This window comes from Micrasema longulum, unplaced genomic scaffold (genome assembly GCF_059751315.1).
Source record: "Micrasema longulum isolate JH-2025_06_02 unplaced genomic scaffold, ASM5975131v1 h1tg001723l, whole genome shotgun sequence".
Lineage (NCBI taxonomy): Eukaryota > Metazoa > Arthropoda > Insecta > Trichoptera > Brachycentridae > Micrasema > Micrasema longulum.
The window spans coordinates 58,603-73,636 of record NW_028278901.1 but is presented as its reverse complement, the minus strand read 5'-3'; positions in this window follow the sequence as shown (position 1 = coordinate 73,636).

Sequence of the window (15,034 nt, the reverse complement as noted above, 5' to 3'; positions counted from 1 at the left end):
CGCTTAGATCAGCTACGTCTACGGCGAGAGGAAAAGTTATTATACCTCTACGCAAACAGCGCACTAAATTTGGTGAGCGCGCATTTGCGGTCGCAGGCCCTATGGCATGGAATGCTCTCCCAGCAGAGGTGCGAGGCTGTGAAAGTGAACTGATGTTTCGGAAAAAACTTAAAACCCACTTGTTCTCTAAATCATTTGAATAAATCCGTAGCACGTGACAACAAAATAAATTATTTCAATTAAATTACAAATTTAAAAGCTTCAATTAATTTAACTTAACAATAGAATCACCATGTAAAGCGCCCTTGAGGTATTTTATTACGAAAATGGCGCTATATAAGTTATCCACAATAAATAAATAAATAAATATCTGTAATGTTTTTCAGTTACGGTGTTATAAAGTATTCTCACATCTTACACGGCGGTATTTTTCTTCCGATCATGATGAAAGTTTGTTAGAAAATGAGGGCAATTACCATCGAATTTTAATGCCATTTATCACGCGCTAGTAGCGTGTATATTTATTAATACGCCATTGCCTCTAGAAACAATAAAAAAACTGCAATTTTGCAATGAAGAGGCTAAAATATTACGTACGTATTATTGCACGATATTTACAGATACGAAGTGATAAGAATTCTACTCATTCGATTGTAAAAAAAAAAGAAAACAAAGAGTCTTTTAGAACATGTAATACTTTTGGTGTTTTGAGTATTCCGTGTTTGAAATCGACCAAATGTCTTGGGCTTCTGCTGGCGTGCAAATATTGGTGGCCGCTTTTAAGTTATTGTGCCATGGATGAGTTTTTTTATATTGCAGGCGTTTCGCGACACATTTGCCATCATAGATAACATTCGTTGTAATTGTTTTACTTTTTCGCGAGTCTGTTCCTCGCACCGCCTCTGTAAGAAAGTCGTAACGGTAAATGTTTAAGCAGCCTTAACAAGTAAACTTAATGCTGCTGATAACGGGGCAATCTGTGATTCTGAACAATGCGGTAATCTTGTTTAACCATTTAGAAATATGTCCATTCCCTTATTTATACTCATAAGAATCTAGACGTTTCAGTTTTAATTGCGGATGGAGATCAAAAACGTCCACCGTCCTTCTCTAAGCAAAATCGACGATCTAACTTACCTCCAATGCAAATGTTTGAATACACCCGAATAATGTCTGATTTTCTTAGATTTTTACGGCAGTTTAAATGCAGATTGAGTGTGAGTTGTGTCGAGTGTCGTTCGCACTCTTTGAAATTTCTGCTCTTTCTCGAATACTCTGAAATAATTGCCCTGACCCAACACCACACGACGGCAAGGCATAATTTCAGAGAGCCTGTAACTTTAGGTAGATCGAAGAGCCACAAAAAACGATTAGTAAGATAAGCTATAAAAATTTACAAACACCCGAGCAAAATAAACAGAGATGTTTTGATGGGATCAGCATCGAGTAATAATTACATTACAGAAGGGCGCAGATTAAACAATGACACGATACAATTTCAGATCAGTAAGCTACATATTTATAATGACGACTGTGACACGGAACAAACTGTAACGAGATCAGTTTACACTAATCATCACAATAAGCCCTCCCGTGTCCGATGGTGAAAATAGGCCTCCCTCTTAGATCTCCACAACTCTTTATCCTGAGCCAACTGCATCCAACCACTTCCGGCTGCCCGTCTTATGTCAATAGACCACCTTGCCTGAGGCCTGCCGACACATCTTCGGCCAGTTCTGGATGGCCATTCCGGGAGTTTTAGTCCATATAGTTGGTTTACAACCAGTAGTCTTTGGGTAAGTCTGCTGCTTTTGGGTGCACTGCCGGTGACTAACCTTATGTGTCACCTGAGGGCGTTAGTAGTAGGAGAGTAGTAACTTGAAATAGGTGAAGAAATGGGGAAGGGCGAAGGTAGGGACCTTGTAGACGATGAGGGGGGTTTTAGAGCGACAGTGAAAGGGACGTTGAAAGTTGTAAATGTAAATATTTGTTCGCGCTTTTTTTACTGAATTTGGTTAGTAAAGGATGAAATATAATCAATTCGTAATGAAAAAAAAAATAGCTTGCTTGTATGAGTGAATCCGAAGAAAGACAGTAGTCTTTAAAACGGATTCGGGTATGTGGTGGATGCTTTTAAAGTCCATCTAGAGTCTGTAGTTCTGGCTATATGACCAGCCCAGCTCCATTCCGTTTACACAAATGACTAGTTATGTAAAAAAACACTAAATTTTATAACCATTTTTATGATCAAATTCATCAACAGATGTTCTAATTCCTTCTGACAGGCACTAGTGGGGTCCATATATTATAATTTAACATAGTGATATTATAATAATTCAAGAGGAAGCAGTCAGTTAGACGCTCGCCTACGAAGACAAGACATTAAACAGACGGGGCATTCGATGATTAGTTGAAAATCCGGATACAGTGGGCGTATTAATTAAATACTAAATACCCTGAATTACAGAGATTGATTTTCGAACCAGAAGCTGACAGAACGACAAATGTCAACTTTCAATCGTCTACTTCCGGTATTATTAATCAAAAATTAAGACTTTCCTGTCATATTAACGTCAAAACATAACCTAAATAATTAAATAGGCGTTGGATCTGATTAATCGTTGATGAAATCAAAAGCAGTGTTGAATTTTTACATTTCGGTTGACTGGGGGAATTAAGTATGATCAGACCGCTGGCACGGTATTACATCAATCGATCACAGGTGTATTATTTTGTATTTTAAATATTTATTTTATGTATATTTGTGGATATCGATATATATATATGGTTTTATTATGTTATTTTTCATTTTGGTATTGTTAACACTGGCGGATCCTGACCGAAAACATTGGCAGTGCATTTCTTTACATTTTGTAAACTTGTACATTAAGTTTAATAGTATTATAACAATATGACAGGTCTGACGTGATAAACGAGCAATAGTATGACAGATGACAGCCCGCGCATCGGAACCAGGAACGCTAAATTCGCCTAACGTTATACGCACGTTATAGGATACTAAATCAACTAAATTCGTACTAATATCATTTCATTACGCATGTTCAAAGTGACATTGCAAACGAACTTCAAACCTCAAATCTGCGCATGCGTCGGCAATGCCCGGAGTATGTATGTTATCTTCTCCCTCTAACGCACGATTCACCGGTATAAAGCATTGTCTATCTCGCTCAAATGACGATCTTAGGAGATATGACATATTTCATAGAAATTCAGGGTAAAGAATTGTGCAAAACAGAACATGCACGAGGACGATTGCGCATGCGTAGACAAGATGAGAAAATCGTCCGCTAGAGTCGTTCTCGCTAGATCTATTGGCGCTAGTATTGAATATTAGGATGTTTACGAGTATAATATTGCAACGAATCCCTGTTTCTTTCTACTTATAACATATTTATACTATCAATAAAATTAGTAATTTATTTCCACATATTTTTACTTGGCAGTGCACTGCACTTATGCACATACTAAGGAACGGCGTCTGATTGTTAACAGCACTTTAAGATTCATAAACTCCTGGCCTTTTACGTTTCTTTTACTTGACCAGTGCATATTCCAAATTCTGTAAGCAAAGATATAGAGCTTGAACTGCTTTGCTACATTTATACGAAACCTATTGTGACATACCCGTAAGACTAATAATACAAAATATTAAAATTAATACAAAACATTAGAAAATAAATGCTTAAATTCTGGTGGTAAATGTACCACTTTGTCCTAGGTGTGATATAATGGGTAAACAAAACAAATCAAGAAAAATTCGATATCACAAACGGTCAAAGGACTATTATTCTTATTCTTAGTGGTGGGGGTCAGTTCTATGCTCTCTCTAAGCTCCTGACGTCACTGCGACCTGTGAAGATCAATTGTAACGGGTCCCCGTAAATAGTTCTCGTCCTCCGAGCCCAGGTCTATAAAGAGCCTGGCTACTGAGTGGAAGGCGAGAGTTTACATTTGGCTAAATCTCCCCCTCTAAGCCCAGATCCGTAAAGTATCGGGCTATTAGGTACAGAGCTCAGGTTTAACCAGTGGTCCCCCGAGAGTCCACATTCGCATAGAATGTGTATAGGTGTTTCCTCATCTGCACTGCAGACTATCACAACGATTTTCTATTTTGTTTTTGCAGTTAAATGAGAAACGAAGCCACCACGCCATGACGCGTTGTAATTTATTGAATGATGATAATTTCACAATTTAATCAAAGACATAGTGTTTTGGTCATTGCAAAGACTTGCCTGGTCAAGCGAAGCATACAGATAAAAGTTAATCGCCCAGGGCCCGTATTAGCCCAATAGGAAGTCAACATTTATCGTGTATTAAAACTCCTTCTTGCCGACGTTTCGAACAGCGTTACAGCGCCCATCATCTAGGCTGATGGAGTTTAGTGTTTTAGTGTATTGTAGTCATATGGGGACTTTGTACCGTACTACAGTCGGCAGGTTTGTGTTGCATCAGTTTATGTACTATATTTAATGCCGGGTACCATCCTACAATGGAACTTTGATACATAGCACAATAACTCAGAAAAACATCACAAGAATCTGAAAGGCCGAGATCTGCGAACTTTCATTTATCTTTTATTTTATATGCAAAGTAAAGTTGAGTCTTCTGTATGAAAAATAGAATATGTTTACATTTTTTTTTCTAAACATGTTCAATTACAGGTTACCGACGAAGACATTTTAAATTTTCATACAAATATACACATTTTCGCACATAAATATCGCTTTTACTTCATACCGTCTCGATAAATTAAAAATATAATTTTGTTCGAATGGGATGGAAAATGCCGAGTGAATTGTTTTTTTTGCAATATTTTTAATATTTTCAAAATCTTTGTAGATTATCGCATTAAGTTCTAAAGATTTTATCAACAAGATATTAGTCAAAGAGTTAAAAAACGCGAAAAACTAGAAATCAATTGTTGTTGCGAGCATTAGTGATATCATTATTTAAAATGCATAATATAACAATGCATCTAAAATTTTAAAAATATTTATTATTATGTAGTTATTTTCATGTACCAATATATGTTCAAAAAAAAGTGTAATATTTTTTTAATGCATTTCAATTGTGACAGGGGTAGGAAAATGGCCGTTTGACATTCGGAGAAGTTTTGAAATTTCGAACGGCGCCATTACCCGCGCCATGGCTATGCGCATATTTGTTCTCTGTCTCGTTCCAAAGCATCACTTTGTCCACCGTGCGTCTCACTCTCGCGCGGTGAATTGTTTCTAAAGTTTGACGGTGTGTCCATCCGTCATTCTGTCCTTTTCTGACATACGGTGCGGGAGCGGTTTTGTATGGGTAATTTATTGCTACCTCGCTCTGGCAATTCTATGCGCGCGCGTGTGGCCCCACGTGCTTTGCCGCAGTTAAAATAAATAAATGTCAAATAAATGACGTTTGGTTTAATTCTATTGGGTACCAATCATTAATAACAAATATTTGAAATATCCAACGAATACTTGAAGATGGACATGTCAAAAGTCGGAATAATCGGCACGCGTGCATGAGATGAATGAATGTAGAGGAAGTGAGATCTGTTTGCAAAGACAGAAAGATACGGCGTTCTATCCTCTCCCTTATGGGGAAACGGTGTGATAGTTTTCTGTCGTAAAAATATGTGCTGTGATATTCAAAACAATTAACCGTAAAAGGAGAATGGATTTGCTTGCCTTCTAGTGGTTTGAGCGTTTGACTACTGCATTCGATATCTGAAGTTCGACTTAAAGCAAGGTTTAAAAAACTGTTTTTTGTTCAATCTTCATAATTTTCTGGCTGGTAACTGAAACGTAAGGCCCATTTCATACCATCCTAAAAATCCAAAAAACACCATAAAACAACATAGGTTGGATTGATATTTATTGTATCATAATTATTTTTCATTTCAGTCATAACCAGAACACTATGACGCCGATTAATCTATATGTATTATATAATAGCAGATTTACAAAATAACTGGGAGTGCGGCTAGGAATAGCAGGCGCCACGTTCAACAGTATGAAGGCTGTCTGGAAATCGGATAAATTTTGTTTTCACACAGTGAAAACAAAATTCCGCCTATATAACGCCTGCATAACTAACACCTATTCTCCTCTACGGATGCGAATCGTGGCACCCCACTAGGGCCCAAAACAGCAAAATACTGAGTTTTGAGAATGGGTGTCTCAGAAGAATCTCGGGTGTGCGGTGGTTCGACTTCGTGTGGAATATGGTAATAAGATAACTGACGCAGCAAACTCCGGTGACAACTGTCATCAAGCGGAGGCGGTACGTACTGCGGAAGCCTCCGGATGTGTTATTTTTATGAAAGTTGTAATGTACATGTGTAATTTGAAAAAATAAGGCCGGTTGGGGTGGTGCGAGTGACACAGTTTTAAAAAGTGTATTTGTTGCACAAAAATCCATAATTAAAAAAATACTCAGAGTCCTGATACAGACATCTACTGAAGAAATATTCCATAAATCACAACTTACGACACCAAAACAATTATACGCTAAAACAATACTCACGTACAGATTCAAAAACTACTCTCACTCAAATGAAATATATAACCCCCACAATACATCACATACAAATAATAAAATCACTAGATCCTCAACACAAAGACAATTTGAGTATTATTTAATTAAAATCTATGACCTACTTCCACTATCTATTAAAACAATTAGTAACGAGAAAATGTTTTGAAAGGCTATAAAAAAATGGATAGTGGAGCTAGGTAGAAGTAAAATGGATTGTCTCATTCGCCCATACCAATATTGAATCAACTGCTCCACAAGTGTATAGCTTATGTTAGGTTTTTGTTATTTTCATCGTGTGTTTTGTAATATAAATAATATAGATGCACATAAATAAATACCTAGTTTTTAAAACTGTCTGAATATTTTGTTAATTATCTCTGTGTTTTCAGTTGGTCTTCTTTGTTTATTCTCAAATGTAAAAACATTTCAAAAAAGTATATTGTTAAGTGTCCTCGGCACGGGAAACCCGAAAAAATATAGTTTGTAAGAGAAAAATATGTGTAAATAAATAAATATCTGTACCTTAGAGTATAAAACAAGGGAGTCCACTTTTTGCCGTTTTGAAGTTAAAAATGCAGAAATTATCGCAATAAGCTATTTTATACGTGAATAAACCACCAAAGTCGACTTTCGTCATTAAAATGTGTTTTTAGGTCCAATTTCTTCTAGTGCAAAATCATCAGAATTCCCAGATACCTATGATATCACAATAATAATTGTTTTACATTGAAATTTCTCTATAAATCGAAATTATTTCATTAAGTTAAAAAAATATGATGTGTTGGAAATCTCACAATCATAAAATCTTGTTTCCTGAACATTTCGATCAATGTGACTCCCGTGGTTTATCCTTTAGGGTACAAATATATTATGTATTTTTTAATTAAACATATTCTAAGTGTTACAAAATCAGTATATATGTATATAAAGCTACGACAAGCTCAAATCTTCACGCGAATTTACTTTAATGTGGTTACGACTTATCTTCGTATGAATAGGAAAATAGGCAAATTTTTTTTAGACACGAATAAAAAGCTGTTTTGTGATATTTATGAAACTACTTTAAAAAAAATTACGAAGGTAAAAAAAAGAATTTTCAAAGCGAGAAAATAAATATCTAATTCATATTACATAAAGATAAAATAAATAGTAGTTTTTCTAGGTCTCAAAACATAAGTACGCGACCTAGAACAGGTGGTAATATCTTAATTCCTAAATTAAAAACAACTATCGCACAACATCATTATACTTACAGAGGAATATTTTTCTTTAATGAAATGAACAAAGATAATTAAAAGTACTGTCAGGAATACAATATATTTAAGCAAGAAGTAAAAAAATACATCTATAATTCTTCTTTATGTAACACTGATTAAAAACATCGTTAATATCTTTTTTGTAATTTATGTATGTTATTTTAAAATATTATTGATTAAAATAAAATATAATAATCGGTTGTAAGACGTCACTCCCCATTATGTACACAAGAATTGTTTATTTCTTTTACGTAATGGGAAACGTTAATGTAAATATATGTATTTGATTATTGTAAAAAAATGTATTTAGTTGTAATATTGTATTTTAATTTGTTATTAATAAATTAAAAATAAATATATTTTAATAATCGAGAATCTATTATGGTAAGGTGGGGTAAAACAACTGTATCTAATCTGGAAGACCACCCGGGAGGAGAACGGTACGATGGCCCTTGTGACTGGCGGCCCACAGCTCGTCCTGACCGCAATTACCTGGATTAATAACTACTTCAGCCACTACGGACAGGGGGGAGAGACGGGGGAGAGGGGACGATGAAACAATGAATGGACAATCAGATATTGAAATCGAAATACCAGACAATGAAATTGATGGTTTCAAATCGGACGATTGTCATTTATGTTAGCGAGTGATTCTCATTCCAGCTAATGAGGAACTTCTGCCCTACGGGAAATTAGCTAAAAAAAAAATCAGGTTCTCGACGCCCTGGACATCCACTACTGACTGCTCGTTGGCATTTCATGTAAGAAATGTAGGACGCGAACCTGATATGGAAGGATGCACGGGAGGTAACAGCCGACAGATATGCATGGAGGGTCTTCGTGGACACCATATTGATTTATTTATTTTGCTCATTAACGCCCAAAAGGCATTTACAAAAAATAAAAATGAATTACATGCTAACATACTAAATAATAAACAGAATATAGAGAAAAATATGTGAAATTAGTTAGAAAGAATGTGATAAAAAGTTTTACAAAGTAAAAAAAAAAAACAATAATAACAAAGGTATGCAAGAAAAAACAGTAAGCATATAAACAAAAAATGCAAAGATATAAGCTTATGAAATAAATTATGTAAGGCAAACAATAAATAAAGTGTTACGGTAAGCAAGAAAGACATTTTTAAGTTAAATTAATAAACAAGCAAGCATATATTATTACGAAAAAGTAAGAAATAAAAATATGTATCTATGAAATGCGTATTTGCCAATACTACAGTGCAATTTGATATAATGGTAAAAAATAAAAAAAAAACAAATATAAGGTAATAAAAATAAACAAGTATTTTTTTTAATTTATGAAATTGAATTGTCAATAATGGTTTGTATGCTCCAACTAGGGAGCGGACATGGAATGATGATGATGCTGAGTGTATCATCATCATTCCCTTTCCGCACCTAATGGTACATAGGGCACTGCATTGGTACACCAATCGCAGCGTATCTTGATCATTTTTGTTACATGGAGGTAAGATGATCAGTCAGGTACGCTTCAGGTATCCGTCCAGGGACTATGAAATATTCCAGTGTAAAAAGGACCTTTTAAAATAAATATTTCATATCAACCATGTCGGAAATAGAACCCGAGACCTCTTGAATGGTAGGCAAACGCGTTGACCATTACACCACGAGGCCGACTTACGCAATTGTATAGATCTACGTAAATTTTATTTGTAAATCAAATTATAAAATACATTTTCGTGCGTTATTTTATTCATTTACCAAGATTAAGGATATCAAGACAGTATATTAAGCATAGAGTTAAGAATAGTCCAGAAACCGCAAACGCACATCAAACAGAAGGCGACTCGACTACTCATAAATGAGTAGGTTTACGTTTTGATCCATTACTTTCTTTGTAGACGTCGCTCAGTATACAACTCCTGAATTGAATTCAACTATGCTGTGTTGTGTCCTTTTAAAGTGTAGAGATACTGCTAGAATCTTAAAGAAACAGGATGGAATCACATTTCATGTGTAAGTAGCAAATGAATGTGTATGTAGCAAATGCATTTCTTAAAAATTTAATTATTTTTCTAGCTGTTAGATTGTCAAAGAAACAAAATGAACATTTTGTTAGTGTTGCCTACTTTACTCATCTAATGAGAGAACTAATGAAAATTGGACCTCGGATTAAACAACTCTGTGGTAGACATTTGAACGACATTTTCTTTATAACATCAAATATTATTTAATATGATATAAAAATATCTGTTTTATATGAAACAAATTTTGTTTATTTATTTTAGGTTTAATGTTTATTAATACAATTACTCTTATTAAATAACCCTTTACTTATCGACTCTGTTGTGTCAATCAATGTTTCCGCGTGCACAATAAAATTTTAGAGAAATTAACAGATTGCTTTTTTTTACATTACATTTGTGTTATTATTATATTTTTCCCCATCGTGCAACATTACGCGGCGACATCACGAATGCGCGCGGCGAAAGTGGGGTACAGTAGGGGGATTTTTGGACGCAGTCCGATGTATTCAAATATGATTCTACGCTCCTTCTGGACTATTCTTAATTCTATGGTATCAAGTAAATTTGAAAGCATTAAAAAGGAGTGGAATGCCATTATAATGACACTTAATTAATAAGGTTTAAAAGTGAGAGACTCCTCGTTCTTTAATATGTGAAATTCCAACTTAAATACCGACGAAGGAAGCGATTCATCAAATTTATGTAGATTCACGTGACGGGAATTCTCGGTAATTCAGAATGGCCGATAAAAAATCCATAACTTTACGCACAAAAAAGAATGACGAAAAATATTCGAGAGATCCCCATAAAGATGAGAGTACTCGCACATCCGGAGATTAACTCATTTGAAGAAGCTATTAATTTGGAGAATGAAAGCCAGAACCATCATTAAAAGAAAATTAGAGAAAACGTGTTTCTTCTATTGTTGCATCACGTTATGGTAACATTAATTAAGCTACAAATGTGGTTACATCCATAAACCGAAGAGTGAGGTCGTTGATGACATTTAAACGATCTTCACATCATAATAGTAAGAATGCCAGACGCTAGGTGGTCCGATTTACTGGTTAATAGAAGGTATTCCGAAGATTGAACGTGATTAACGGTCTAAAATAAAGCAACGTTTATTTGAGCTGCTCATATCAAGCCGAATAGACGAGCCACTTAAAACAGTGACAAATACTTGAAATGAAAAGGCAACAAGTTGATGATCAGTATTTTATTACAACTAGCAAAAAAAAAACAGGTTGAAAATAATGTTTTAATTTGTCATAGGTTTCAAACTATCAACTATTCGTCAGCTACTCAATTTGATCGTTTAAGTCAGCTCTTGGCGTTGTATATTTGAAATTCAAATTGGGAATTTTAATGAGTTCAACAGTTCACATATGATTACTGGAAAAAACAACTGAATATGATTCATAGATTTTTAAAAATGAGACTTGTGTTTTGAGCGGCCTTGTTTAGCCCCTACAAACACTGGATTCAAACAGTACTACACATGTACGCTCAATACGAACATGCATACTTAATTTCAGTTCCACAAACCCTTGGCAGGTATTGGGACACTGTTTCACCGGCACGTATCACACAACCGTGGGTAAGAAAGAAACGGATATATATATACACAGAACTCGAAGCCTGGTCGCAGTTGAAACAGAACTTGTCACATCTTGGGTCTTCCTTTGAAGTTTGCCGCCGAGAAAGGCAGGTGCTTAAACGGTATCTATTTCAGATCCATCCTAAATGAAAGAGACGGAGCGACCGGTTTGGAAATTGCAAGAATGAAACAACAGATACCATTCGGGTCGAATTACACAATCAAAACAGTTAATCGTAATTATTTCAATATCACGGATTCCATAGAGAGAATGGGATTATTTTTTGGGAGGAAACGTTGTAATTTTGTTTATGAGGACTTACCCAAAACCGAGAACGAAGAAATGATTAATTGAAACTCACCTGAAAAAAGAAAACAAAATAAATTAGAAAGGGCGAAAAACAATCAATAAAAACAAATAATAAAAGCAACGGAAGGAGATCAAAGGAATCTGCAAAAAGGTTCAAAACAGGTATATAACAAAAAGATTTATTATTGTGCCGTAAAATGAGGTATTTACAGGGGGCTTAAAATGGAATCAGTGTCCTGTTTCAATAGGCAGGATCAAATCTAAATTACAAAGCACAAAAATAATATTTGGACGAAAATGTTATTATTATGAAGGGTAGTAGAGTGAAAGATCTAGTCCGGGGAATAACTTCATTATTTTTATTCCAATTCAATTGTGTTTTCATCCGCTTAGATTACACTATTGAGCGGAAGCCAAGCCAGAAATATTCAAAGGGGCGCTTTATCCGGGTTTTGTCTCATAATACACGGCGAGTTCACGTGCAAATAAATCCGTACAAAATTAGAAATGACAAGGGATGAATTTAATTATGTTTTGTTAAGAAATACAATCAATCCGGATTAAACCAGAAGCAAATTACATATTTGAGTTCTGAAGATGATTTTGAGTAGGAATGAAGAAATATTTGTAAATACTGAATTCAAAAATCCTTGGGGATTTTTCTGACATTTCAACAGAACTCAAGATGTTTAGATATTAAAATATAATAGAACAATATATATAATGGTACAACTTATACATACAAAAAACACAAAACAAACCACTACCCCGTTTCCCTGTAGGGGTAGGCAGAGAGGATGGAATGCCATATCACTCTGTCTTTCTTACATTCATAAATATTCTCATGCACGTATGCCGAAGAATCCAACGCTTGTTTATTGACTTTTTAATCTTATTATTTTTTGCACCACAACAGGCCAGAAGGCCCAATTACAGTGTTGAATTAATTACACCATAGAACGCCCAGGCTTCAGAAAAATCACATTTAATTTTTGTGTTCTCACCGGAATCGAGCCCGGAACCTTCCGTGTGTGAGTCAATCGTTTTGACTACACCACGGAGGCCGCTTGACATGTCCATCTTCAAGTATTTGTTGAATTTGATCGTGCCATGTTTTTCTCGGTCTTCCTCGTTTTCTGCATTCATAGACATTCGCATCGTAGATCCTTTTAGCCGTTCTTTCACTGTCCATTCGCTCTACATGTCCAAACCAACGCAGCACCCTTTTCTTATTTTTGTCGATAATGCTTGTCTCAGCCGTAGGGCACGGATCTTGATATTTGTGCACCTATCCTGTAAGACAGGTGCTCACAAACGACGTTGGGTTTTACCACACACCCTCCTGAGAGATCGCATTTCGACAGCATTCAACCTACTTTCATGTATATTTTTCCAATTTCTACTTCGCTCCCGCACCAAAGGGCTGGCATCAGAACTTCTTCGTGACTGCTAGTTTTGCTTTGATTTTTTAGCAAAGGGAAAGAAAACTGGATAGTAGCAGAAATATTGGATGAAAATATTCCAACGGAGAAAATAACATTTTTATAAAAGACTATCGAAGTTTTGGCATATACAGGGCTCATGACCTGCCATTGGGTGGCTTAAGTGGCCACTACACAATGCGTAAAATTCTTCACTCTGTCTAGTTTGAACACTCATATTTCGTCAATTATTAAAAGTTAAGGAGTGAAACCTTCATTGATGCTGGTGAGATTCTTCTGACTTAGTATTTGAAAAACAACAGTTGAAATAGTTAAAGTAATACAGATGTTTTATAGAAGACCAAATTATCACAAGGTGTGAGTGGATAGCACAAAAATTTTCCAGCAAAAAGAGCCGAGAACACAAACAATTTTATTTTAAATTTATTTCATTTTGTTCCATGATAACACAGTCTAATATAATTTTAAATTCTATATTTATTCTAACAGTATTTCTTACTTTTGAACACTTATATGTTACGATTGTATTATTTTGGGTAAACTAAAATATAAAGAAGGCGGCAAATGTACATCGTTCCGCTATTACACACTCTTCATCCCTTTTAGTGCTAAATAGGGATATACGGGGGCGTCAATGGTGTCACACAACCCTTATATTTCACACGAGGAGATACATGTTCTCGGTATACTAATAAAAACTAGAGATGTCACGAATATTCGGCTACTGTTCGGAATTTCGGCCTATTCGGATACTACTACTACTACCATCACGCCATTTCCCCGTAGGGGTAGGCAGAGAGAATGGACCGCCACACACGTCTATCCTGGCATACAATCCTAGCCTCTTCCACATTCATACATCTTGTCATACATGCCCTTCGGTTCTGTCTGCTTTTGACATGACCAGACTTAAGATTTTGGTTTATCTGATCATGCCACGTCTTCCTTGGTCGTCCTCGTCTAACGTTGCCGTTCATTTTTGCCATATATACTTGTTTTACCATTCTCTCGTAGTCCATTCGTTCTACGTGACCAAACCATCTCAGAGACCCTTTCTTAATCTTATAAATTATACTTGTCTCAGATTTACACTCTCGCCTGATTTCATCATTCGTAACCCTGTCATACATTGATTTCCCACACATTCGTCTAAGAGATCGCACTTCAACCGCGTTCACTCGGCTTTCATCCTTCCTCTGCCAGTTCCAAGTTTCACTTCCATACATAAGTGTTGGGACTAAAACTCCGTTGTGCACTGCCAGTTTAGCTTCGATTGACATATTTTTATTAGAAATTACTGTTCTTAGTGCTCCGTTCATTTTGTTGCCCACATTCACTCTTCTTTTAACATCTTTTTCTACTCTTCCATCTCTTGAAAACATGCTTCCCAGATACACAAATTCTTCTACTTGCTCGAGACATTCGTTGTTTACATTTATTATGCAGTCAGTAACCTCACTATCCCTTTCAAATACCATCACTTTTGACTTGCTTTCGTTCATCGCCAATTCGCTCTCCAGGCATACATCATACATTCAAGAGACTATTTGCTGCAAATCAGCCTTGCTGCTTGCTATTCGGATACATTGAAAAATATTTGGTATTCGGCCTTCAGCTTTCTTCTTCTTCAGCCTTATTATCTCCACTGCTGGATGGCGGCCTCTTCCAAACGTCTCCATTCCTTCCTATCACCCGCTTTCATCATCAACGTTTTACCGGCAATAGAGGCAATGTCGTCGACCCATCTTTTCTGTGGCTTTCCAACACTTTTTTTGTTTGCCCATGTTCTCCAATTTATTATTCTTTTTGTCCAACTGCCATCATTTTGCCTCGCCAAGTGTCCTGCCAACTGCCTTTTCAATTTCGCTGCAC